Source organism: Triturus cristatus, chromosome 8 (genome assembly GCF_964204655.1).
Source record: "Triturus cristatus chromosome 8, aTriCri1.1, whole genome shotgun sequence".
In the NCBI taxonomy this organism is placed as follows: Eukaryota; Metazoa; Chordata; class Amphibia; order Caudata; family Salamandridae; genus Triturus; species Triturus cristatus.
This window is the reverse complement of record NC_140591.1, coordinates 176,813,684-176,841,498: the sequence shown is the minus strand read 5'-3', so window position 1 is coordinate 176,841,498 and position 27,815 is coordinate 176,813,684.

The following is a 27,815-nucleotide window of genomic DNA, read 5'->3' as shown; positions in this document are numbered from 1 at the left end:
ATGTGAGGTATGAAGTGAACCACTCCTTCCAGTGGAAATGTGTACATTGGCACATAGATCACTAAATAGTGGTTCTAATAACACGAATGCTTTCACAGCATCGGCTGAGACCAAGAATCATCCCTGTTCTTTGAAGATTGTGAACTGTCAATCAATCATCTTCTGCGGAGACTGACACATTTTTCAAGTTCTTGGCCTTTGAATTTGTGACGGACATCATGGATACCTCCGACTCACCATATTTTGATTTATTTTTTTCTAACTTGACATGTTGGATTTCTGAATAATTATGATCATTTTTTTATAAAATGCACAGTAGACACGGATTGAATTTGCTAATTTTGTGATCTCATTCATATTACTGAGTTATTTGTCATGCTATTCGCCCGACCAAAGGGAGGGTGTCTTGTGTTCCCTTTGGAGCCTTTTATCTTTTTCCTATGTTAGACTAACTATGCATGTTGTAGTCAGCTTTGCACCCGTTACTAAACATCACTTTCTGTTTTTTTATGTGCCACAGTGTTATTTTAGAAATAGGCTGCACATGTTTTCGTATTTTGTTCTTCTCATGGTATTCAGTCAGAAAATCTCATGCAAGGTCAAATAACACTGTTCCTTGTTATTTCCCTGTGGCTCTACCTCCTTACAAATGAGGCATTTCGCTACCCATGACACCACTTGATCGTTTATTCCAGGCCACCATAACTGGGGTTTAAGCCAACGCTGTTTCAGAGTCTGCCCTAACTGCCCTCCATGGACGAGTGCCTCCAATTTACTCCTCAAACCAAAAGGTGGTGTGAACCTGTCACCTCTCATCAACCCATTTTCACCACACAATGACAATTCATTGATAACCTTGACATATAACCGTACCTAACAATATTTACAAATGGCAGTGGTGGAATGATTGGTAGAACATCTATTCCCCTTTTGCATTCAATGTCAGCATACAAGTATTGGTGCCCCTCGAGGTTGCAGAGACTGCACCCCACTGCCTAAGGTGCCAAAACACAGGAGCCCGATTGGACACAGTGAGAACATACAACAGAAATAAACCTCGGCACTCCTATTCAATTTTATGTTAGTTCATAAAGTTATTCAAGCAAGTCAATTAAAAGTACCAGCAGGACATCAATATTGTTCTTGCCGTATCAATTTAATATGAATACATGCCAGAATCTTGAATTACAAAGTTAAAAACAATAACAATATAATCTGGATAAACAGCTGATGACTTTGAATTGATGTCACTGACCATGTCATGAGTGATGTAATATGTGACGTCATCAGCAGTGCATTGCAGGGGCGCGGGTTTTAGTTAGCTGAACTAACTATAACGGGGGAATGTCTATGGTTTTGTATGAGTGAAATGTCCAACTAACTATAACTTTCCGTAAAACCTATGGTTTTTTCAGTGAATTTCTAAGGTTTTTTTAATGCTAATTTCTAACTATAATGTGCCTGAAACCAATAGTTTTTTAAGTGAATTTCTAAGGTTTTTAAAATGCTAGTTTCTTACTATGCCTACAGAGGTAGGACATGTGAAGAAAGAAGAAAAAATGCACAGAAAGAAGCAAAACAAAAGCAGAAAGAAGCAACAGAAGTCCTCAAAGACGAAGAAAAGTGCAGGAAGAAGCAAGACATGTGCAGAAAGAACCAACAGAGGAGGAGAAACAGGCCTTGTTACAAAATCATCCTGTGCCCACAACTTTTTCAGCTCGGTACTGGTGTTAACTGACTGACTAACCAGGCCTAGAGCCAGTGGTATGCTAAAAGACACTTAGAATACAGTGAAAATACCTACATACACTAGGGAACACTATGCGTTGGGGTACCCTTGTGATTAGCATGACCTCTTCTGTAAGCCCCTAGTACATAATAGGGCAGGGGGATTAAAACTACCTCTTAAAACGCACCATGGATGCTTTTGCACACTGGTGAAGGGAGGGGGGCGAGCCTGAGGTAACATGTGTGCAAACACGCCCTGTGGGCGTTTTAAGTAGGGGGATAAAGTCCCCTTGAATCCTGAGGGTCCCTGGGGTCCAACTAGCCCACTAGGTACCTCCAGTAAGCGCCACAGAGCTGCGTTGCAGACAGGTGTAAAAAGAGGCACAGCGTAGACCACCTCTCTGCAACGCAGCACAGTGGCACTTACTGGAAGCACCTGGTCGGCTAGTTGGCTCCCAGGAGCCCTCAGGATTGAAGGGGAATTATTTCCCCAACTTAAAACGTGCCACAGGGCGTGTTTGTACACGTCACCTCAGGCCCCGTCCCCTCCCTTCACCACTGTGTAAACACGCCCTGTGGCTATTTTAAGTTGGGAGATTAAGTCGCCTTGAATCCTGAGGGTTCATCTAGCCCACTAGGTACCTCCAGTAAGCGCCACAGAGCTGCGTTGCTTAGAGGTGTAATAAAGGGGCACGGTCTAGACCACCTCTCTGCAACGCAGCGCAGTGGCACTTACTGGAAGCACCTGGTGGGCTAGTTGGCCCCGATGAGTCCTCAGGATTGAAGGGGAATTATTTCACCAATTTAAAACAAGCCACAGGGCGTGTTTGCACACGTCACCTCAGGCCCCATCCCGTCCCTTCACCACTGTGTAAACACGCCCTGTGGCCGTTTTAAGTTGGGAGATTAAGTCCCCTTGAATCCTGAGGGTCCCTAGGGTCCAACTAGCCCACTAGATACCTCCAGTAAGCGCCACAGAGCTGCGTTGCTTAGAGGTGTAATAAAGGGGCACGGCCTAGACCACCTCTCTGCAACGCAGCGCAGTGGCACTTACTGAAAGCACCTGGTGGGCTAGTTGGCCCCGATGAGCCCTCAGGATTGAAGGGAAATTATTTCCCCAACTGAAAACGCGCACACAGGATGTGTTTGCACACGTCACCTCAGGCCCCGTCCCTTCCCTTCACCACTGTGTAAACACACCCTGTGGCCATTTTAAGTTGGGAGATTAAGACCCCTTGAATCCTGAGGATCCCTAGGGTCCAACTAGCCCACTAGGTACCTCCAGTAAGCGCCACAGAGCTGCGTTGCAGAGAGGTGTAAAAAGGGGCATGGCCTCTGAACACCTCTCTGCAATGCAGCTCCCTGGCGCATACTGGAGGTACCTGGTGGGCAGTTGGCTCCCATGGACCCTCAGTATTGAAGGGGAATTAATTCCCCAACTTGCATCTCGCCAGGGGGCACGTTTGCACAGTGGTGAAGGAAGGGGGCGGGGCCTGAGGTGAAATGTATGCAATCACGCCCTGTGGCGCAATATAAGTTGGGGAATTAATTCCTCTTCAATCCTGAGGGTCCCTGGGGGCCAACTAGCCCACCAGGTACCTCCAGTATGCGCCAGGGAGCTGCGTTGCAGAGAGGTGTTCATAGGCCACGCCCCTTTTTACAACACTCTGCAACGCAGCTCTGTGGCGCTTATTGGAGGTACCTGGTGGGCTATGTGTCCCCCGGGGACCTCAGGATTGTAGAGGAATTAATTCCCCAACTTAAAACGCGCCACAGGGCGTGTTTGCACACATGTCACCTCAGGCTCCGCCCCCTCCCTTCACCACTGTGTAAACACGCCCTGTGGCCGTTCTAAGTTGGGAGATTAAGTCCCCTTGAATCCTGAGGGTCCCTAGGGTCCAAATAATCCACTAGGTACCTCCAGTAAGCGCCACAGTGCTGCGTTGCAGAGAGGTATAAAAAGGGGCACGGCCTGGACCACCTCTCGGTAACGCAGTGCAGTGGTGCTTACTGGAAGCACCTGGTGTACTAGTTTGCCCCCAGGGGCCCTCAGGATGGAAGGGGAATTATTTCCCCAACTGAAAACGCGCCACAGCACGTGTTTGCACACGTCACCTCAGGCCCCGTCCCCTCCCTTCACCACTGTGTAAACACGCCCTGTGGCCATTTTAAGTTGGGAGATTAAGACCCCTTGAATCCTGAGGATCCCTAGGGTCCAACTAGCCCACTAGGGACCTCCAGTAAGCGCCACAGAGCTGCGTTGCAGAGAGGTGTAAAAAGGGGCGTGGCCTCTGAACATCTCTCTGCAACACAGCTCCCTGGCGCTTACTGGAGGTACCTGGTGGGCTAGTTGGCCCCCAGGGACCCTCAGTATTGAATGGGAATTAAGGACTGCCACTACTAGATCTAAGTAAAAATTCATAGTCATTTGTAATCTTGGTTGCCCTACTTTTCATTTTGTATATTCGTATTTTGATGTAATTTGTTTTTTATGTCTTGCCTTTAGTACTAGACCTGTTCCTGTACGTGTATCTCCCTGTACACTCCCCCTCTTTAATCTCCATCCCTCATATTACGATGTCCAGGTTCGCAATAATGATGTTCTCTCATCTTAGATATTTTTAATTGTTTATTGTTTATTATTCTGACAAATCACCCCTCGTATCTCCCTGCTTTTGACTCTCCTCTCTCTCAAATTAACTACTTTTACTCTCAAAACTCACCCCCTTTATCCGGTTGCTATATTTCCTTCTTCTTCTTTCTTTTCCCCTCCTTATCCCATCGTGCATCCGACCATGTCCCCCCCAATTTCCTCCTCACACCCCCTGATTTCTCCAGACTTGGCCCCAACTCATGGAACATCATACACCCGTCTAATCTTTCCAAAAACGTCAAAAAAAATGTCAATCATAAATTATTGATACGTCACCCTGAAACACTAATAGTTGATACCTACCGCAGCCTGTCCTCTCCTATGAAAACAAACTTTATTTTTTTCTCCAAACGCCTCTCAAAATGGAAAAACACTTTCCTTCTCCACCTTTCAATCACTAAATCAAGCAAAATTCCATATGGATTCAAACTGTCAACAGCACCATTGCTGGAGCGGGTAGTACAAAATTTTGTATACCCCCCCCCCATTCTGCATGTTTATATTAATCCGAATAATCAATTAATGATAATATTATTAATTCATTTGAAGTGATAACTCACCAATTATATTAACAAAAGAATTACACTTGGGATTTGCATTTTGCAGGGCTAAATTAATTGTATACTAATATATGTACGCATACTAATGGTAGAAGATTAGAATATTGCATGATATATGTTGCTTTTGTAATATAATTGTAAGTTGCACCAGATGACATCACTGGGTGAATATAAACGCTTTGAATGTTGCTATTATGCTAGATAATTACTTACACATGGGAATTAGTGAGGGTTTAACATTTTATTTGCCATTTCAATGTTTTAATTACGTTTTTGTGTTTGTTTTGCTTAAATTGACCATTTGGGCCTTCGTAAAGATGGCCGACTGAGACGCACAACGTGACTGCTACTGTCCCACGAGGTTTTGGGTGAAGTGGGCCTGCGCCATCGCCAGCAACAATGGCCTCATCCTGACCCCAGGAAAGATGTACCCACCAAGGTCATACTGGGAGAGTTGCCAGGACTACAAAACAATTAACTGTCTTTAAAACCGGAACCAGCAAGTGCGATGACTTAATCTAACGGACTATGTGAGAACTTTACTGAGTGACCCCAAATCCACCAATCAGGACTGTCTAAAACTCATTCTTGATACATTTTGACATTAAAATCATTATAAAAGACGGTAGAATAGTGAGTTTAAAATTCCTGTCGTTCGATTTGTCTTGCTGCGAATTTCCTGACGTTATGCTGACGGAGAGGACGGTGACAGTGCTGGACAGCTGTTATCCTGAATCTTTGAGAGACTGAATTGTGGCCTGACTATGATGAATTTAAAGATTTTCCACGACTTGACTCACTTAGAGGACGACTAATAGCCAGATTAGGTAAATATGATGTTCTGCGGTTTGGACGATGATTTTCTAAAAATTTGCAATTTAATTAGATAAACGATGCTTTGATTAATAGACAAACGTGTTGTGTCGATTATTTGAAGAAATTAGATTAAGAGAAGAGTATAAATAAATGAATTGAATTACCAAACTATAAAAACAACTAACTGATTCATCGCCAAATGAGGGGAATATCCCGAGGTTTGAAGTTAATAAAGATATTCAATGCACATTAGGGTTTAGGTGAAAAGATATTCCTTTCATGTCAGCGTTTGGAAACTTATCCCTCTAGGGAAACAGATCAATGAAGTGTGAGTGTTGGTGTTATGGGCCCCACCAATGAATGTATTTGAGTGAATGTGTTATTGCGATATTTGGTCTGTGACGAAGGGGGAATTTGACATTCCACGCTGCATCAGTTTTTCTGGTAGCAGGATGATGGTTGTTATTGTTTTGGTTTGGCGATTATAGCCTGTAAATTTCTTATTGATTATTGGTTGATATTAGTTTATGTACTAACACTCTATGTGAGTCGAGTCGAGTTCTATGTTGTTTGCACGGCTTCTGGGATGTAGGAAGTCGGAAGTTTGTAACGGTTCCGTAGTAGAGCAGAGGTAAGCGCTGCTCTCGGGAAAGACAGAATTGTTGTTGGCCTGTAGGTACACAGGGAGAAACGTGTAACGATTGAAGTTGCACGACGCATTGTCTGGGTTCGATTCGGTGACATCGTCGTGTGTTGCCATTAGAGACATTTTCTGTGTGAGAGAAGTGTGTATGATAGCGAAGGTCACCTGTGAAATTTTGGTCTTAGGTACCAGGAGTCCAAATGGCATTCCGATAACGCTTATCACTGGAAAGGTAACAGGTGTTCTCTGAGCTTGTTAGAAGGATAAAGTAGAGGGAAGTGCTACTTTGTTAACGTATGTCATAATTCTGTAGTAGGACAGGCTGTTCGCTGTTCTCGGGAAAGACAGGATTCTGTGTGAATGTACTACATTTTCTCGTATGACAGTGCGTGAATGTGAAGGCATTCGGGTTAATTGTGAAACTCTAGTTTTATTTCTCAGGAGCATTGGGTCTCCAACCATGTGTCTTAATTCTGGAGAAACGGTTAGCTAATGCTTGTTAGAAGGGTACGGTAGAGGGATGTGCTACTTTATCAACGGAAGTAACGATTCCGTAGTAGGGCAGAGGTAAGCGCTGCTTTCGGGAAAGACGGAATTCTCGTGAGAAAGGTCTATTGCTATTCCTTGGTTAGCGAAGCGGACAATGGTGGTGTTTTGGTGGTGTTTTGTTACTAACAGAATTGTACATCTGAAACAAAACTTACAGAGTGGATTTTGTAAAGGAGGGGTAGACAGGAGCAGGAGCTGCGGCAGCGGTTGTTGACGTCAGAACGAACATGCTGGGATTGGCCAGTCAGTCGGAAACGTAGAACGCTCCGGATTGGTGCGTTAGTGTACGCCGCGCTAGGAGTGGAGAAGCACAGGGTGACGTAGACGCTCCGTATTGGTGCGTTAGTGTGAGTCGCGCTACGATTGGACAGAATAGCGGTACAGTTGTAAGGAGAGACTAGCGATACACGGAAGACAGGAAAATGTATTACGATCCACCAGAAAAGGAGAAAAAATCCTGGTTTGGTAGAATTAAAAAGTGGTTTAAAAAGGACACACAGATTGTAACTAGGGAAGGGCAGCTACTTCCTCCACCGAAAACCCCCGCATCCATTATGGTTGCGAAATATGGATATCACACCTGTATTTGGTTAGACAATTGGGTCAAGTATACTGAAAAAGACGGAGTGTTGGCTTTTCCAGAACATGATTCATTTAATTTGGCAGTTTTGAGAAATTTAAAAGAGAAAATGATGAATTTAGAACCAAGACCTAGACCGACACAATTTGAAGCATTGACAGAATGGGAAGATGAGATGCATGACCGAGAAAGACAGAGAAGTGGCGGAAGGTATAGGTACATGTTTGGTAGGTCGTACGGACATGAGAATCATGATGATCGAATGAGAAGGTGGCGGAATGCGAGTATGACTGAGGGTTTGTTTCCCATAAGAGCTGCAGGAGAGAATGAAGAAAATGCGTAGAAAAGAGACATAATGTGGAATCTTGATGACATGTTCTATAAAAATCCACCCCCATATCGGCCAGAACCAGAAATATTAACCCCAAGTGCCCCAATGAAAGAAACAGTACGAATCATAAAATCAGAACCAAAATTCCAAGATTTGGGAAAAAACTATTCCATTAGAGAGGTAGAAAAGAAGTCCGGAGGTAAAATAAACGATGAAAATTCAGCAGAACTAGCAAAGACAACCCTAGAATTAACAGAGAAAATAAGAGAATTGACCAAAAATCTGGAAGCTGTAACGGTTCCAGTAACGATAGGTCCTGTAATGCCTATTTTTGATAAACAGAAAGATAGCGAACATTGTTTGACGGTCCCTTATAAAAGTAATAAACAGGTTGAACAACCAAAAATGAGTCAAAATGATAATCCATGGAGACAGACAATAAGTATGATTGAACCAAATATTTCAAATAATCAGTTTGTAGGCCAGAATTGTGCAGAAAGGCGTATAACAACAGTGGAGTCAATATTAGAAACACAAAAGGATTTTGGACAAGGAAATGTAGAGAAGTTAGTAGGGCCATCTACAGAGGAATTAAGTGAATGGCTGAGAAGCTTGCAGAAGAAAGACAAAGAATCTCAGTCCATAGATGTGGCTAAACTACGAATGGTACTGGAAGAGTTAATAGTAGGAACTATTCCTACGGAGAAGTTAAAAACCTACCAAGATGAGGAGTTGTTATTTCTGTGTAAAAGCATAACGTGGAGAGCAAAGAGTCTCCATGAAAGATTAGAAGAAGTGGCAAATGAAATGGGTATAGATATTGAAAAGGTAAAAGCCCTACAGAAACCATATCAGGTAGATTTCACTGAAAAGGACATTGAAAATATGAATACCACACGACGAATGAGTCAGATTAAGGAAATAATTATTTTGTTGAGAAAATGGGGAGATGTAGACAAATGGAAAAGTAGATGGTATCGAAAACGAGATGATGTTTAAGATAAAACCTTTTCAGCTTTCTCTGTTAGAGAAAAAGAGAAGGTAGTGACAGAATGCCCTATGAGATAAATTCCAGGGGGAGGATATGTACATGTCCCATGGACTAGGCAAGATATTTTGTCATTCACAAATGACTTCCCTCGACTACGTGAAAAATTCGTCGAGTGGTATAGACAGGTGGAAAGATTTGTAAAATTGTCCAAAGTATTGTGGATTGATCTAAACAGCTTGTTTGACATAATAGTACCAGCAGATCTATGGACAGAGTGCAAAATCATGATAGATTGGCCAACACAAGAATACCCAAGGGATCCAAAAACAGGGGCTCCAGACCCCGAGGTAATGAAGAAATATGAACAGGTTATTGCGTTTCTGAAAAACAAAATACCTCCTAAAGAGACAGATTGGGTAAAAATTGACGGAACACAATAGGAAAGCAAAGAGTCAGTACATGCATATTATGAGAGGTTAATTTTGGCCTTTAAACAATTTAGTGGGGACGAAAATCTGAGTGAAAAGGATCTAAGTCATTTTGTATACAGGTTTGTATATGGTCTTCATCCAGAAATTAGTGAGATGATAAAACAGCATACCGTAGACTGTCAAAATAAGAAAATAGACGAAGTACTGAGACATGCTAAATATTTCAGTGATGAGATCGAAGCAAAACAGCCAAAATTGAAAGAAAAGGCTATGTGGGCACAAGTAAAGGTAGCGGAGAGACAGGAAGCTCAATTAGCAGAACAAGCGAATAATACAAGATCAAGACCAAAAATGTAATCCTGGGAAAGGTAAAGGAAATATAGAGGAAGCTAAGAAGAAATTTCCGTGTCATAATTGCGGTAGGATAGGGCATTGGAAATCCGAGTGTAAATTTCCCCCGAGTACTAACGATGAAAATGCATCATTGAATCCACAGGTGCAGAATGAGGTGAGTGGTCAACCGCAGCGACAGCAGCAGGTTGTAACACAACATAATCAGGTGCCAAAACCACCTTTTTCACCGAGCAAAAATTCCCAGAAGTATAGTAATGAAACGGGATTCTACAACAGAGAACAGGTAAATAAACCGCTGCGTGCTAGCGCTGCTCCGCAGTATTGGCTGCAACGCGATGAAAGTGATTCTGAAGAGGGTTATTGACGGTGCCGAAGGGAGGAAGAAGAGGGCGTACTTGGCGCAACTCTAGAAGTAGACCAGACAGGCCCATTTGTAGATGGAAAAGTTAATAATGAAAATATTACTTTCCTAGTTGATACTGGTGCTACTCGATCAACTGTTAGATCAGCTGATGTCAAGAATCTTCCTCTCTCGGATGAAACGATCCAAGTAGTTTGTGTATCCAACAGGTAGATTAAAACTTACCTTACAGATCCAGTGAAAGTCAGCATAGGGAAATTTTCTGAAATGCACCGCTTTGTCGTGTGCGACACCAGTCCTGTGAATTTGTTAGGTAGAGATTTGTTGTGCAAGATGAACTGCACTATATTTTGTACCCCAGATGGAATAGCATTTGAAACACCAGATGATGATGTGCTGTATAAAATGACAATGGCAAACAGGGAGAAGGAGGTTACTGAAACCTATGCTGTATTTAACCCTGACGAATTACCTAAAGAATTAAAACAATCTGTTAAGGCAGAAGTTTTGGATTTCACCGGAGAAGACGTAGGATTAATGAGAAATGTAGATCCAGTAAAAATAACAGTAAAAGAAGGATTAAGTTATCCAAATGTCCCTCAATATAAATTGACAACTGAAATAATTGAAGGAGTTACTCCTGTGATTGAAAAAATGATAAAACAAGGTATTTTGAGAGAAATAATGAGTAGTCCATGTAATTCACCAATAATGGGACTGAAAAAGCCTAGTGGGAAGTTCAGGATAGTACAAGATCTAAGAAAGATAAACAAAATTGCTGTGTATTGCTGTCCCATTGTACCAAATCCATCTGTGATTTTATATCAGATTCCCCATGACGCAGAATGGTATACAGTGATTGATCTATGCCATGCTTTCTTTTCCATTCCGTTACACCATGACAGTCAGCAAATTTTTGCATTTCGTTTCGGTGAGCGTATTTTGGCTTGGTGCGGAATTCCACAGGGGTATACAGAAAGCCCCTCAATATTTAATCAGCTATTGAAGAAGTCCTTGGAAAATCTAGAAATGCCAGAAAATTCAGTGTTAGTTCAATACATCGATGACCTACTTGTGGCATGGAAAAACCAGCGAAGCTTGTGAGGTAGACACGATAGCCTTGCTGAATCATTTGGCAGATGGAGGACTAAAAGTGTCAACATCAAAATTGCAATTTTGTAAAAAGGAAGTACAATATTTAGGACATAACATTGAAAAAGGACTGAGAAGAATAACAATAGACCAAATCAGGATCATAAAGAGAATGAGTCCACCTATGACCCAAAGAGAAGTGAGAATGTTTCTGGGAATGGTTGGATATTGTCGTCAATGGATCAGCAATTTCTCGTTGATCGCAAAACCTTTGGTACGACTGACAAGAAGTGATGTGAAAGATCCCATTGATTTGAACAAAGAGGAATTGGCAGCATTCAAAAGATTGAGAGATGGGTTGTGTGAAGCACCTGCATTAGGTATGCCTGACTATGAAAAAGAATTTGAGTTGTATTGCAGTGAGAGAAATGGATGTGCACTCTCTGTTCTAGTACAGAAGCATGGAAAACTGAGGAGACCAATTGCATATTTTTCGTAAATGTTGGACCCAGTAGCTGTAGCCCTACCTGGGTGTTTGAAAGCAGTAGCTGCTACATGTCGAAGTTTGGAACAGAGTGAGGGAATTGTAATGGGATATCCTGTGAAAGTGTTTGTACCTCATGATGTGGCGATTCTTTTAACAAGGAGTCGTAATCAGTATATGACACATAGTCGGCAGATTAAGTATGAAAAGGTCATATTAAGTGCAACAGATGTAAGTCTTGTGAGATGCTTGAATGTGAATCCTTCAACATTGTTGCCTGATGCAGAGAATGTGGAAGTAAGAGATGAAGCAGATCATGCCTGTCTGGATGTACTTGATTTCTGTACAAAACCACGACCTGACATAAAAGATGAACCCTTACCAGAAAGTGATTTTTTTATGTTTGTTGATGGGTCTTGTTTGAGGACAGATGATGGAGTGTTAAGTGCAGCATATGCAGTATGCACAGTTGCAGCAGTAATGGAAGCATCCTATTTGAAAGGAGTAAAATCGGCCCAAGTAGCTGAACTTGTTGCTTTGACGAGAGCATGCAAGATTGGGAAAAGTGTGAGAGTGACTGTGATAACTGATAGCCAGTATAGCTATGGAGTTGTCCACGACTTTGGCCAGATATGGCTACAGAGAGGAGTCTTAACCTCAAGTGGAACTCCCATTAAGAATGCTGAAGTGGTTGGAAAGTTGCTTGAGGTGATACAGCTGCCTAGGCAATTGGCTGTTGTAAAGTGTGCTGCCCATAGTCGCAGTGGTGATTATATCACTACTGGAAATAAATTTGCGAATGACTTGGCGCAATATTGTGCACGAAATCAGAATTCCATTAATCGGCCTAGGGAAAAAGAGGTAATTTCTTGCTCTTTGATGTTTACTAACACTGTGGGAACATGGGAAGAAGTAAGACATTTGCAGGAAGAAGCAGGAGAGGCGGAATTAAAGCAGTGGGTAAAAGCAGGATGCGCACCAAGAGAGAAAGATCGTGTGTGGGTCTATCGAGATGGAAGACCAGTCATGCCTGATAGCATGATGTCTGCCATGGCATGACTGTATCATGGACAGGGACACATAGGGAGAGACGCTATGATCAGGTCCTTTAAACAAACCTGGTATAATGCAAAGTTCAGACTTGTAGCAGAAAGTCTTTGTCAGAGATGCCTAATATGTCAGTAATACAATCCAGGAAGAAAGACAGTAGTGAGTCTAGGAACAATAGGTCGAGAAGGAGGGCCTTTTACCAGAATGCAAGTGGATTTAATTGAAATGCCTCCCTGTAACTGGTTGAGGTATGTCTTGGTTATGGTCTGTCTATTTTCCAGATGGGTAGAGGCATTTCCAACAAGAAGAAAGGATGGGATGACAGTGGCAAAATTACTTTTGAGGGAATTTATCCCTAGATTTGGGTTCCCAGTGACAATTGAATCAGACCGAGGAGGACATTTTCATAATGAGATCATAAAACTGATTTGTGAAGCATTGATTGTACGACAAAAACTACATTGTGCCTACCGACCAGAGGCTTCTGGTGTGGTGGAACAGATGAATGGTACTATCAAAAACAGGATAGGGAAAATGTGTTTAGCCACAGGTATGAAATGGCCTGATGTCTTGCCTCTAGTACTCATGACTATTAGATCAATTCCAGACAGAACTACAGGGTTAAGCTCCCATGAAATCATCATGGGACGAGCCATGCACCACGTTTTTATATCAGTCAACAAGCTGATGACTATAACTGATGACATGATGTTGGAATACTGTAAAAGCCTGGCTGACGCAGTTCATTCTGTGTTTCATCAGGTTGGAGCGGATGCCACCACTCTTGAAAAGAAGCCAGCCCATGATCTAAGCCCAGGGGACTGGGTAAGGATAAAAGTCCACAGAAGAAGAAACTGTTTGGTTCCCAGGTGGGGAAAACCAAGACAAGTCATCTTGACCACAACAACAGCTGTGAAGTGTGCTGGTTGAAGAACTGGATCCATGCAAGCCGTACTTTGAGAATTCCAAATCCAGAAGACAGCACAGAAAAGGAGTATTTTAATAAATCAGAATCCAGTACTGAGTCAGATGACGGAGAGCCAAAAGACAAAGAAAACCCTGAAAGGGTGGAAACAGAACCGAGTTGAACTTTTGTCCCCAGAAGTAGTTCCCTGAGGAGAAGGTTACAGATTTCTGATACCAGTTCAGACTCAGAGACAGAACAAAGAGCACAATCTTCCAGGCAAGAACAAGGAAAGAACAAAGAAAAGGACAGTGAAGAGACGATAAAAGAGAAGGAAGTGCCAGATGAAAGATTAAGAGAAATTCCACCTGAAACAACACATTTAGATGGACAGGTGCCAGATACAGAGAGAGAGGGAAAGATTATTGCGGAAGACCCCCGAGGAGGTGTAGGGAACTCCAACCTTCAGTTAGAAGCAGGGACAAGTAGTCAGCAGGAAGATTGCGTGGCGGAGATTCGAGGAGGGACAGAAGTAGGGAAAACAAAAGAAGTGGTGGAAAAAGAAACTGTTGAGAGTAAAAAGCAAGTTGAAACAGAGTCAGAGGAAAGCGAAGATGAAATACCTGAAGGTCGAGTTCTAAGAAAGAGAGCTTGGAGAACTGAAAAGACCGATAAAGGGAGTAAATTGAAAAGAACTGCAAAAGACGACGTTTGGCCGAATAAAATAAAAAGATTGAGATATCGACTGACACGAGTAAATTCACCAAGGGCTGAACAGGTGAATGAAGTGACGAGTCAGGAGAAATCAAAAGAAGAAGAAACAATTGTAGTTAAAGAAAGCAAAAGAACAAGGACACCTAACCAGAAGTATAAATCACCAGAATGGACGTATGTGGCCCTGCCTGAAGTAAAAGAAGAGGCGGATAGCCAAGGAAATCCAGAGGTGGTTGTACCAGAAGTGGTGGAGGAAGACGAAGAATCGGAAATCCTGAGAGTTATCTTGTCCGATATTGGAGAAGAAACGGATGTTCAGGACATTCTGTATACCGAAAACGAAGGGAAAAGTGAAAAATGATGAAATGCCAAACTGAATGAGACAAGTACCCAACTGAGAGAAAGACAATTAAAATATTGAAAAAGACAAAAACTGGTAGAACCAAGTAGGTGCTTAGAGCCTTGGGTTAAAAAACTAGTTGTGAAGTAGGAGAGTCTAAGTCAAAAGACACAGTATATTTTAGCTAAGATGGCAAGCATAGATAGTAGTAAAGGTAGATGTACATTTTTGAGGAGATGGTGTAAAATGTGTTGTTGTTGTACAGGATTATTAATGCTTCTATGAAGTATACTTGCTCTATTGATCTCATTTAAAGTTACTATAGATACATTAGAAGGACATAGTGAAAATATGACTAATATAAGATTCATAAGGTAGTTCCGACTAAAATAGATAAAGATTATTTACATAAAGACAGGTCTATAACTGATTTTTCTAATAATGTGTTCTCAAAATTGTTGAATGAATATGTAAAGACAATGGACATAAGGGACTGCTACGTGTGTATGCAGTTACCTGCCTCTGTATCGGAGGGAGTGACTTATCACCACCTTCCAGTAACTTATGGAATAACATGTTGTGTAATAGCTATTTTATTTTATCAAACAGGTAAATTAGAGTATTATTTTTCAAATGTAGATACTATATTTTCACAAGTACCGTAAATTAACAAACTAAACAAGGTAAAACCTGCAAAGGTATTAGGTGAATTTTTCTTAGAGACTAAAGAACTAACCTTAGAATACATATTTAGAAATAATTTGACTTGCAGTTTAAAGAAAGAGGAAAAGACATTTTTAGATATGGTTGAAGAAAGGAGACTGAAAAGGCAAAGAAAGGCTTCAGAAGGAAAGGTGGAGAAAACAGTATGGGACGTAGAGATGGAAAAACACTTGAAAGGGGAAACACGTCCAACTATTGGCCTCAGAAAGGGAAATTATGTATTAGGAGGAATCAAACCGCATATGATAATTATTTTGTAGGAAATAGTGAGTGCCATGATACATACCGAATCATGGGTGGATGGGGATTTAAAGGTGGAAAAGATCCAGTTTTTCCAGGACTATATTTCATTTGTGGGAACAGGGCATATTATCGATTGCCAGACCATTGGTATGGCACATGTTGTGTAGGCCTGGTTTTCCCAAAGATTTTTCATATGGATAGAGGAGAAGATGGTGTACATAGCTTAGGTAGTTATTTAGCACGTAGCAAGAGAGAATCTTGGACAGAAATTGTGGGTGACATTTTTGGAGCATTGATACCAGCAGTGGGAATATCTCTGAATGCAAACAAAACTAGAAGACTTTCAACAGTAGTGGATAGCTTGTCAACAAGCACCACCGGAGGATTTGTATTGGTAAATACTGAAATGGTTGCCATGCGCGCTATGGTAATGCAAAATCGCCTTGCCCTTGATATATTGTTGGCAAAAGAGGGTGGAGTCTTTGGAATGCTGAAAGTTCAACACTGTTGTACTTACATTCCTGACAAAAGTAAAGATTTGAAAATTTATATTAAAAATATTACAGAATTGCATGACGAAATTGCACCACTGGAGGTTGAAGGTGTTTGGGAAAAGATTGGAAAGAAATTATCAGCTATTAAAGATTTTGTAGTAAAACTAGGTAGTACGTTTTTAGGTAAGATATTATTTCCATTAACATGTGTGATTCTAATAGTATTAATAATTAGATTAGGGTGTATTTGTCATAAAAAGGATAAAAATCAGAAAAAGTTAAGAAGAGAAAATTTAAGGAGAAAAGATAAGAAACAAGAAAGAGAATTTGAAGAAATAGAATTGGAGGAAATCAAGGAGAGTATGTATAAATCAGCAAAGAGAGAAGAAACAGGGGAACTTGAAATTTGAATAAAAACAAGAAATCACTTTGATATTCCGTAAAAGGGATACAAAATTTTGTTGGTGTGGTGATATAATCACCAAAGGGGGGATTGCTGGAGCGGGTAGTACAAAATTTTGTATACCCCCCCATTCTGCATGTTTATATTAATCTGAATAATCAATTAATGATAATGTTATTAATCCGTTTGAAGTAATAACTCACCAATTATATTAACAAAAGAATTACACGTGGGATTTGCATTTTGCAAGGCTATATTAATTGTATACTAATATATGTATGCATACTAATGGTAGAAGATTAGAATATTGCATGATATATGTTGCTTTTGTGATATAATTGTAAGTTGCACTAGATGACATCACTGGGTGAATATAAACGCTTTGAATGTTGCTATTATGCTAGATGATTACTTATGCATAGGGGAATTAGTGAGGGTTTAACATTTTATTAGCCATTTCAATGTTTTAATTACGTTTTTGTGTTTATTTTGCTTAAGTTGACCATTTGGGCCTTCGTAAAGATGGCCGACTGAGACGCATGACGTGACTGCTACTGTCCCACGAGGTTTTGGGTGAAGTGCGCCTGCGCCACCGCCAGCAACAATGGCCTCGTCCTGACCCCAAGAAAGATGTACCCACCAAGGTCATACTGGGAGAGTTGCCAGGACTACAAAACAATGAACTGTCTTTAAAACCGGAACCAGCAAGTGCGATGACTTAATCCAACGGACTATGTGAGAACTTTACCGAGTGATCCCAAATCCACCAATCAGGACTGTCTAAAACTCATTCTTGATACATTTTGACATTAAAATCATTATAAAAGACGGTAGAATAGTGAGTTAAAAAGTCCTGTCGTTCGATTTGTCTTGCTGCAAATTTCCTGACGTTATGCTGACAGAGAGGACGATGACACTGCTGGACAGCTGTTATCCTGAATCTTTGAGAGACTGAATTGCGGCCTGACTTTGATGAATTTAAAGATTTTCCACGACTTGACTGACTTAGAGGACGACTAAATGCTAGATTAGGTAAATATGATGTTCTGCGGTTTGGATGATGATTTTCTAAAAATTTGCAATTTAATTAGATAAACGATGCTTTGATTAATAGACAAAAGTGTTGTGTCGATTATTTGAAGAAATTAGATTAAGAGAAGAGTATAAATAAATGAATTGAATTACCAAACTATAAAAACAACTAACTGATTCATCGCCAAATGAGGGGAATATCACAAGGTTTGAAGTTAATAAAGATATTCAATGCACATTAGGGTTTAGGTGAAAAGATATTCCTTTCATGTCAGCGTTTGGAAACTTATCCCTTTAGGGAAACAGATCAATGAAGTGTGAGTGTTGGTTTTATGGGCCCCACCAATGAATGTATTTGAGTGAATGTGTTATTGCGATATTTGGCCTGTGACGAAGGGGGAATTTGACATTCCACGCTGCATCACCATCCCCAGCCTTTCTCGGTGAAGTTGACGTTTCCATATTCAAAACTGGTAACATTCTCATTCAAGCATCTGAATACCACCTCAGCATTTTCGTTAAGCATTTCAGCTCCCTATCCTATCAACACTCCCACCTAGTTCCTAACTCTTCATCAACCCAACTACCTGACGAACATAGGTTTTCTCCCGCCACCCTGGATCAGGCCCTCCCTCCCCTACTCATCGCAACCTCTCTCACCATCTCCGATGAGGCCCCAATCCTTCGTGTAGGACCTAGCCCCGCCCCTCCAAGAACTCTGGATCTCTCCCCCACTCATACCATCGATTGCTACCCTCCTGCCCCTTCCTTCTTTCCCTACTCTCCTCCTAACCCGATGCACCTGCCCCTTCCCGGGACCCTTCCGGTACTCTCCTCTTTATCAAACCCTTCGTCTCCCCCTCCTACTCCTATCATCAAATCTTCCTCCCCTTCCCTAACCACCTGCCTTGACTCTCCCCTTAACTATCTACCTACTGTCCTGCCCCATCTAAGGATGTCCTTTGCACTCTCTGCTATGTCTTATACTCCGACCTCTCCTCTCACCTTCGTCCGACTCCCCCCTGACCTTTCCATATTCCCAGAATCTCCCACAAATTTCACCCATACTCACACACCTCCTCCTGTAATTCCGCTCATCGGATTGCCTTTCCCTGTCTACACCAAGCCTACCTCATCCCCATCCCCCTTTTCAGCTAGTCTCCCCCACAATCTTTTAACTCAGACACTTATCAACATAGAATACAAACTATGAGCTATGTCTATTGAACTAGCACAACTTAGAGGGGATATTAAATCCCTCAACACCAAAACCTTCCCCAATCACACTGATACCTTTTTTTCTTGCCCCCAAAACTTTTCCCAACACACCTGATGGCAGACTATTCCCCTTTGCAGCTGAACACATAGACCAATCCGCACTTTTACCTACCTCTCCACTTCTGACCTAATTAACCAATGTAACTCTTACCTACCGAAGCCTCTGTTAACTGATCCCCCCTACCTTACTCCAACTCAACTTACTACCATCCAGCCTCTTAAGCCTTTCAAAGATAACCCTATCCCCCTTTCTTGCATGCTTGTTAACTGCAGATCGGCAGTCTGACATGCGAACGAAATATCTGAAATCATCCTTAGCAATGCTATTGACATCACCTTCCTCACCGAAACCAGGCTCAATGACCACTCAACAGCTATTCTTTACTTACTCACTCCCCCCCAGCTACACCATCATTAGGCAGGACAGACCTGACAGAAAAGGGGGTGGACTAGCTATAATCAATAAAAAGGAACTTCAACTCTCCCTTTTAAAGAACACAGATCACTTAACATTTGAATACCTAGGCGTTGAACTCACTGTTAAGGGCTTCTCTCCGATTAGACTACATAACATCTACAACTCTCTGGGCGAACCTCAGCTCTTCGCCGAGGAACTATGTGATCTTCTCACACACTCAGGAGACTTTAACATCCACTAGAACAATGTAGTGGATCCCACTGTCATGCGCCTCATCAACCTCCTAGAAATGAACAACCTTAAACAACTATGCTACAATCCAACCCATATCAATTGGGCCACACTCAACGCGATCATCTCCAACACCAACTTGGCCTCCCTCTCCAACATCATCCCCGTTGACTGGTCTGACCATCACCTCATTGTGTTTAAGATCACAGCTAGTGCCCTCCTCCCTCCTACAACAAATAACAAACCCATGAAATGGACCAGAAACCTCAAACAAATCCCTGCTGGTGAACTTGTGTCCAAACTCCAAGCTCAACCTCATCTCCCCCCTCGCTCCCAAAATACTAACGAGCTCACTGAACATTTCAATAAGACCATTACCGACGTCATGGACCAAGTTGCCCCTGTTAAACTAAAATAATAAATCTTGGTTCAATCCTGAACTCAATAATGAAAGACGACAACTTAGACTGGCAGAAAGAACTTGGAGACAACACCCTTCACCCTCACATCTTGCCCTCCTCAAATCTGCTGGATCAAGTTATAGGAAGCACATTTTCAATGAAAAAGCATCCTTCTCCCGAACTCAACTTGATCGTGCCAAAAACAGGCCCAGAGAACTGTTTAACATTGTTAGAAAACAAACATCAACTGCCTCCCCCCAGAGCTGACGGCGTCAATTACGAGATGTGAGGAAATTGCCAACTTCCTCTTGGATAAAATTGCCAAAATTGACCTATCCTTCCCTCTAATCCATGACCCACCCAACCCCCAATATTCCATTAACGTTGCCTTAGACATACCCCCACGGATCGGCACCACACCTATCGCCTAATCCTACCACCCGCCTACCTACCCTAACTTCGCCTGTTGACATCCTTCCCAACTTAAAAATGAAAAATAACGCCTCCTGGCATAATTTCCGTCTTCCGACTGAGCTCGAAGTCTTTAATATTATTGCTAAACTTAAGCCGACTTTGCATACCAAAGACCTTTTCCCTTCTACCGTAGTTCACAATCTTAACCACATCATTGCCCCTTACTGGACTAAAATCATCAATACCTCCCTTGTCACTGGATGTGTCCCTGGCTTCCTCCAACTCGGACAAATCACTCCTATTCTTAAAAACCTCACTTCTGACCCCAACGATCCTAACAATCTCTGCCCTATCTCTAACCTCCCACTTCTTGCTAAAGCCCTTGAAAAATGTGCATTACTTCAACAAGGCAAACACATAGGCAATTTCAACTTACTCGACTCCTTTCAATCCGGTTTCAGGAAAAGCTGCAGTACAGAAACCGCTATGCTGAACATTATGGACGACATCCACAGTGCCCTAGATAATGGTGATGCTTGCCTTCTTATACTGCTTGACCTCTCTGCAGCGTTTGATACAGTTAACCATTCTCCCTTACTTAATTTGCTTAAAGCTCACTTTGGCCTTAATGGTGTGGTCCTAACATGGTTTTCTTCTTTCCTACAACACAGAACACAACAAATCAAAATCAACGCCTGCCTCTCTAATCCTAAACCCGTCTACGTGGGCTTCCACCAAGACTCTATTCTCTCCCCTTCTCTCTTTAACCTCTTCATGGAAACCCTCACCCTCATTCTGAAACAAACTGGAATCAACTATCACCTCTATGCTGATGACTCCCAACTCTATTATAAGATTAAATCCCATACTTCATTTAAACAATACCCTCAGTAAGATCCAATCCTGGTTCTACTCCAACCACCTTAAACTGAACCCTAAAAAAACTGAAATTATTCTCTTCTCTCCAAAAAACAATCAGCTCTCCACCCAAGGCTGGATCACTGACCTCAATGCCCTCAATTGTTCGCTCTCCTTATCTGACTTGGCAAAATCCCTAGGTTTCCCCCTTGACAAAAACCTGACTCTTAAGGACCACATAAAAAACTCGGCCAAAGGAGCACTTTACACTCTACGACACCTTAAGAAAATCAAACCCTTCATTCCCTCAAATGACTTCAAATGGCTTGTCCAATCACTAGTACTATCTAAACTTGACTATAGCAACGCGATTCTCACCGGAACCCCAAAAGTACACCTAGCCCCCCCTTAAAGCTGTGCTCAACTTGGCGTCCAGGCTCATCACTGACTGCAAATGATTTGACCACATCTCCCCGGCCCTTAAATCCCTTTGTACCTAACTAACAAACTTAATTAATACAGCGAGCAGCACCAGAATGATGAGAAGCACCTTCTCGTCCCCCTGCTTTTAAAAAAGAAATCCACCCAATCTCGCTCCTTCTCAGGTAACGCCCAAACATCTGGAATTCCCTCCCAAAGAACCTGCGTTGTAACCCCTCCTACCTCAGTTTAAAAGAAGACCTTAAATATCACCTTCTCAACATATATTGGGGTCCTTAATCTTCTCCTCCGAGCTTGCTTTCTGTTTCCCTTGCATTGGTTATCTTTTCCTAACCCTCACTTCAATCTCCCTCACTACATATCTTCCTCTCTTCTCTTCCCTAAATTGTTCCCCCCTTTATATAATATGTTTATTCCCTGCTAACCACCCAGAATGTTTGCCCCCCCTTTTTCTTAATTTGAGATGTACCTGCGTGTTTTATTCCCCGGAAAAATTGCCTAATTTATTTGTGCCCCCTTTTAACTTGTTGTGAGATGTAATCGCCTGTTTTTGTTTACCCTGAACTACTTCTTTTTTTGATTGCTTCTGTTTATGTAAAGCGCTCTGATACCTCCCGGTCTAGCCAGTGCTATATAAAACCTTACAAATAAATAAATAAAGATGAGTATTCTGCGAGATTTATGTCTTTTCAGCAATCCATGCCTTATTAAAAAAAGCCTGGTCCAGCAATCTCAAACCTTCTCTTTAAATTCCAACACCAATAGCAAGGCAGTGCTAGATATGTGTGTTACAGTTAGGTTTTTATTGTGCCTCCTTTGGTTTTTTATTTAATTCACAATAGATGACGCGCCTCTCTTGTCGGCTTCTTTTATCTCAAATTCTATATTTTTGGCCAGTTTATCTATTAGTGATGGTTCTGGTCTCATCGTGTTACATTTGTTATTTGATTTTTTTTTTTATGGAAGATGTTTATTATCAGCTGTGATTGGATGTTGACAGTAGGCAGTTTATTCTCTTTCATTTGAATTCCTGGTAGAGTGGTTCTTGTCTAAACAGAAGTATCATTTAAATACATCTCTTTTTAGTAAAAATAGAGCTGGTAGTCAGAAATGTTAATATTTCGGTGTTCTTGTTGGTTGAGAGGGCCTTGGTTGACTCTTGACCTCGGTTGTTTTATTCTGTTGCTAAAAAATCTACTCAAAAAGACACAGCTGGTGGATGGAATAGATTATTGATCTGTTACATAACTCAGCTGTGTATTTTGTTTTGTGTCGTCTGTCAAATCTCACAGTGCTTCATTCACTTCATAGGCTGAGGTATCGTAGGGTCCATTCATTTATTTGACCTTGCATCTTTAGAGTTTTGTTCTTAACTAGTTGCATTACATTTAGAATAGTTTCCAATCAGCCCTCTAGATTGTTGCAGATAAAAAAGACACATTAGATTTAAATGAAGCAGCATTAACCATGCTGAGATAATCAAGACCTTTTATTTACAACATTATGGTGCCGATTCTGATCCGGTAAAAATATTTCCCGTACACCTCGTATCCGTATTTTTTTACGTACGAGTCGTACAAGCCCCGTACAAACGGCCAAGTACGATTCGTACTGTCAAATTACATACGAATTGCCTCGGGAAAAGTCTACGAGACGTCCCCGGACAGATTTACGTACGAGTTGTAAAACTGAAGTCCGAGCGCACAAGTCCGATCCGTACCGGCGTTCCGAATCCCCAAGCGTATGGAAAACGTCCCGTAAGGAGCGAACTTTGTATGACCACTACCCCGGTACACTTGGGCATGGGGTACGGGTGGTACGGACCCTCCACCCCACCCGCGCATGTACGTGCCGTACCCCAGCACCCGCGTATGTACGCACCGGACCCCACCACCTCAGCACCCGCGCCTGTACGCGCCATACCCCAGCACCCGTGTATGTACGGGTCGTACCCCCCACCCCAGCACCCGCGCATGTATGCGCCGTACCCCCACCCCAGCACCCGCGCATGTACGCGCCGTACCCCCCACCCCAGCACCCGCGTATGTATGCGCCGTACCCCCCCACCCCAGCACCCTTGCATGTACGCGCCGTACGCCCCACCCAAGCACCCGTGCATGTACGCCCGTACCCACACTCTGAGGGCGTGGGTACGGCGCGTACCCTTACATCACCACTCCAATGGTGGTACGGGCTGTACCCACGCTCTGAGGGCGTGGGTACGGCACGTACCACGCGTACCCCTACATCACCACTCCAATGATGGTACAGGCCGTACCCACGCTCTGAGGGCGTGGGTACGGCGCGTACCACGCGTACCCCTACATCACCACTCCAATGGTGGTACGGGCCGTACCCACGCTCTGAGGGCGTGGGTACGGCGCGTACCACGCGTACCCCTACATCACCACTCCAATGGTGGTACGGCCCGTACCCACGCCCTCAGAGCGTGGTTACAGCCCGTACCACCATTGTAGTGGTGACGGGTACGCGTACGTGGGGATTGGTGGACACGCCCCCCGAAGTGACTAGACCCTGGAGGTAATGTAAGGACAGTATATGGTATTTTACAAATTTGGTGGAGGTTATGTTCCCTGCCCCTCGCCCCCCCCTTTGCCCCTGGGTGTTGTGCTGACCTTCTGCGGCGTGCGCAGCGGTTTCGGTGCACCAGGTCGTAGGCTAGGAGGTCCGGGATGACACGTAGGATGGGGTCCATGGCTGTCCGTCACGTCCCGCAGCTCCTTCTTCGCTTCGTCCTCAATTTCCCAGGAGTTTTTGGCTGCCGTAAAAAATGATCCGTGCGGAGTGACGTAGGCACAAATCGTACTTGCTGGTCCGTAGAACGCTGCCTGACTCCGTCCGGATGTCACGTACGCGATGTCCCGGATCGGAATTGTGGGTATTTTTTCGTCGCACGTAGTTTTTTTACGATTCGTATGGAAATGGTATTTCTGTACGAATCGTACTTGCTGGTTTGTAAGGTGCATTTCCCGGGTACGAGTCGGAATCGGCACCAATGTGTGCATGATAACTGATTTTTTCGATTAGTAATTATTCACTGGATTCACATAATATATGTACATTCCAACACCTATGTATTGTAATGTAATGTAAAGTGAATTTGTGGAGTGCTGCTTGTCATCCGCGAGGGTATCCAGGTGCTGAACGTACTGTATAGTATGAACTTCTCAAAAAATTTACTAAACCAGATATCTGCCAACAGATGCAATCATGACATGACATAATAGAAACCCCTGCGCATGAAAGTACACAGCATTAAATAATTTCCCACTGCAATGAGTAAAAAAGTTGCAGTGATCCCCTCAACAAATTAAAGTTTAATTTTGAGGGATGTTAACTATTGCCAGGAAGCTAGATGCCCCTGACTGGCATCTTAGCAGAGGCTCCAGCATCACCCATGCTATCTAGCAAAGATGCAATCCAGTTAGTCTCTGCAGCCCACACAGAGAAAACCATACATATTCTTAATCTCCACCAGGTGTCCACAACCAGTTATTTGGGAACTGCCAGTAGCTCATAGAGTCAGATTTATGACCCATGTTAGTCACAGAGGTACAGAACTGAAGCACTGAGGTATTTAACTCTTAGATAAAAGTCGTTTTCAATTCAATATTGGAGCACGAGAACAAAATTATGTTTATGAATGCTTAGTAAATGAAAATGAAGAGTTAACTTAATGATTAACTTGAATCTTCATTTAAATTTTCTCCCATTTAAAAGTGTTTCATTTACACACAGCACGCATCCTGTTCCCGGTGCCTGGTAGATGCACGGCCATATTTATAACTGAAAAATTCAGCCATTTTTTAAATTGGGAGAAATTTAAAGTGAATAATATTTTCCACCAAGTGCAGAAAAATGATCCTTATTATGAGCATTTCTGCAGAAAATGTTTCTGTGCTTTAAATATCTCCATTAAAAAAATGGTTGTTTGTTTATGTTGGACATGTAACGGTGTCACATATGGCGGAAGGTATGTCCTGTAAAACAAGTGCATACAATACAGGCTCTAGTCACCCATACACATATATCCCATTCATTCACATATATGGTTATACATCACCACTGACCATGCACTCACTGACGCACATGGCAGCGCTGTCATAGTACCCTTAGTCACAGTTTTTTGTTCAAACCATAGTTTCAGACTCCATGGACATTAGGTTTAAAGTAAATGAAGCTGGGCAAGGGGGTGTCTGGTAGCAATCCGTGAGTTACATGGGGATCAGTAGCTCATGACGATTTTCACTGATCAGATGTAGCTCATTACAGAAAAGGTTGGAGACCCCTGATCTGCACCTAACCAACGTAGGGACTAGCAGATGTGGCAAAACGCAAGTGTTTAGTGCAAAATCTACACTACAGTCATATTGGGGTTAGAATGGGAAAATGGAAATGCCCTTAGGTGGTTTAGGTGGGAGTAAATGAAATATATGTAAGGACTCACAAAGGTACATCTATGCGATATTCACAAGCATTTTCAATTGAGTATTCCAACCCATCAAAGCATGTAAAACCACGCCCACAAAGGCTGGGAAAGTAAGCCATGTGAGAAAGTTCACAAACCCCACATTTTTATCTATGGGGTGTAGAGGAAAACAAAACAGTTGTATGTACATGGATACTTTTCCTGAATTCACTCATCAGATTTTGCACCTGGTGGAACATGTTAAAAGTAAATATGGAGAAGCAGTATTACACCTCAAAACCTATGACTCACTTAAATTTCAAGGGGTCCCCCTGCGATATTTGTGAATACCAGAAATGCCAGCAATCTCTTGTAGGAACCCCACAGGACTAGATTTTCAACTTTTCCTAAACTTTTTCTTAACAGGCTTTGTGAATCAGGCCATGATGGACATGACCAACCCTGAAGGAGGAAAAGTGCTCAGAATGAGAGGAAAAAGTGTCATAAATGTATGCTCAACTCTATTACCGATGGATCTTCACTATTCCAAGGGTGAAAACCGATGGGACTGACAAGCTAAGATATGATTTATAAGTGGGTGGCAATTTCTATTTGTGGATGCAGCAGTTAATCTCTGCCTTAGGTTTCTCATCTCGTGGAGAATCCACTGTCCATGTCTTCCCCATCACACTATGACTGTATTCATGGAAATACAGTGGAGAATGCACCATTGTATGGTTTGCCACCTGCTTCACATATCAGAGGTGTAAGAATTGTGGTTGTTGGTTAAGTGAGGTGTAAACCCTGGCCAAACACCTACCATAATCCTTGTCAGGGTAGGGCGCAGGTAAACCTCAAATTAACCTGTGTCCTCCCTTGGCAGCTAGGCACAGAGAAGTTGGCATGATTAAGAGGCAATGTGTAAAGTATTTGTACAACACTACAAACAGTAAAACAAGAAAAACACAGCACAAATGGAGCCCACAATCATTTTAGGAAATAAGAGTAATTTTTCATAAATAACTGAAAATATAGAAATCCAATTAGTAGAACGAGAGATACTGAATTTTAGAGTTTTCTGTGAAAATAGTGCCGAAAAGCACAAGCGCTAACTGGGTATATCTGGTTGCGCCGCACTGGGACAAAGTCACAAGTTCAGGCCAGCCGCGATGGAGCACGGTTAGGCAACATGGGCACAGATAGGCCCGCTGAACAGAGCACCTTAAATCTTGGTTGCTGAGCATTGTGTGGATCCGTGTTAAAGATGCGTCGTGCAACTGAAGTGATATGGCAGTTTCCAAATGCAGCAAGGCTTCAGTGCAAGGTCCTGTTGCGTAATTATTGAGGATCACACAGATGGGGCTTGCAATGCGAAGTCTGGTGCTTGGGATGCACCGCGCAGCGGTCGATGCACCATTTCCAAGGAGCTGCCAGGCTGCAATTTGGAGTCTGCCGTCGAGGCTGCCGTAGTTGAGGCTGCCGCCGACTAGAGATGCGAGGACCTGGACTGTGGAGGTGCTGTGCCATTGAGGCAATGTATCGGTTCCGAGGATTGTGGAGGCGATGCACGTCTATGTGACGGGTCCAATCCATGCAGCAGTGGTGATGCATCATTTCTACTCAAGGAAAAGACGCTCACCCGAGGAGATGCGTCAGTTCTGCCCTGGAATCATCCAGTTGGCAGGGTAGACTCACAGATGACAGAGTCAAGGTGCAGATGCAAGGTTGTTGGAAGCCTGTTACGTCCATGAGGCTTCAGATCAGGAAGCCAGCCAACTAGCTATTGGAGTCACTCTGGGTTCCAGGCTCAAGAGATACAGGCCTAGTCCTTCTCACCCAGGCAAGATGGAAGCAGGCAGCAGGTCAGAA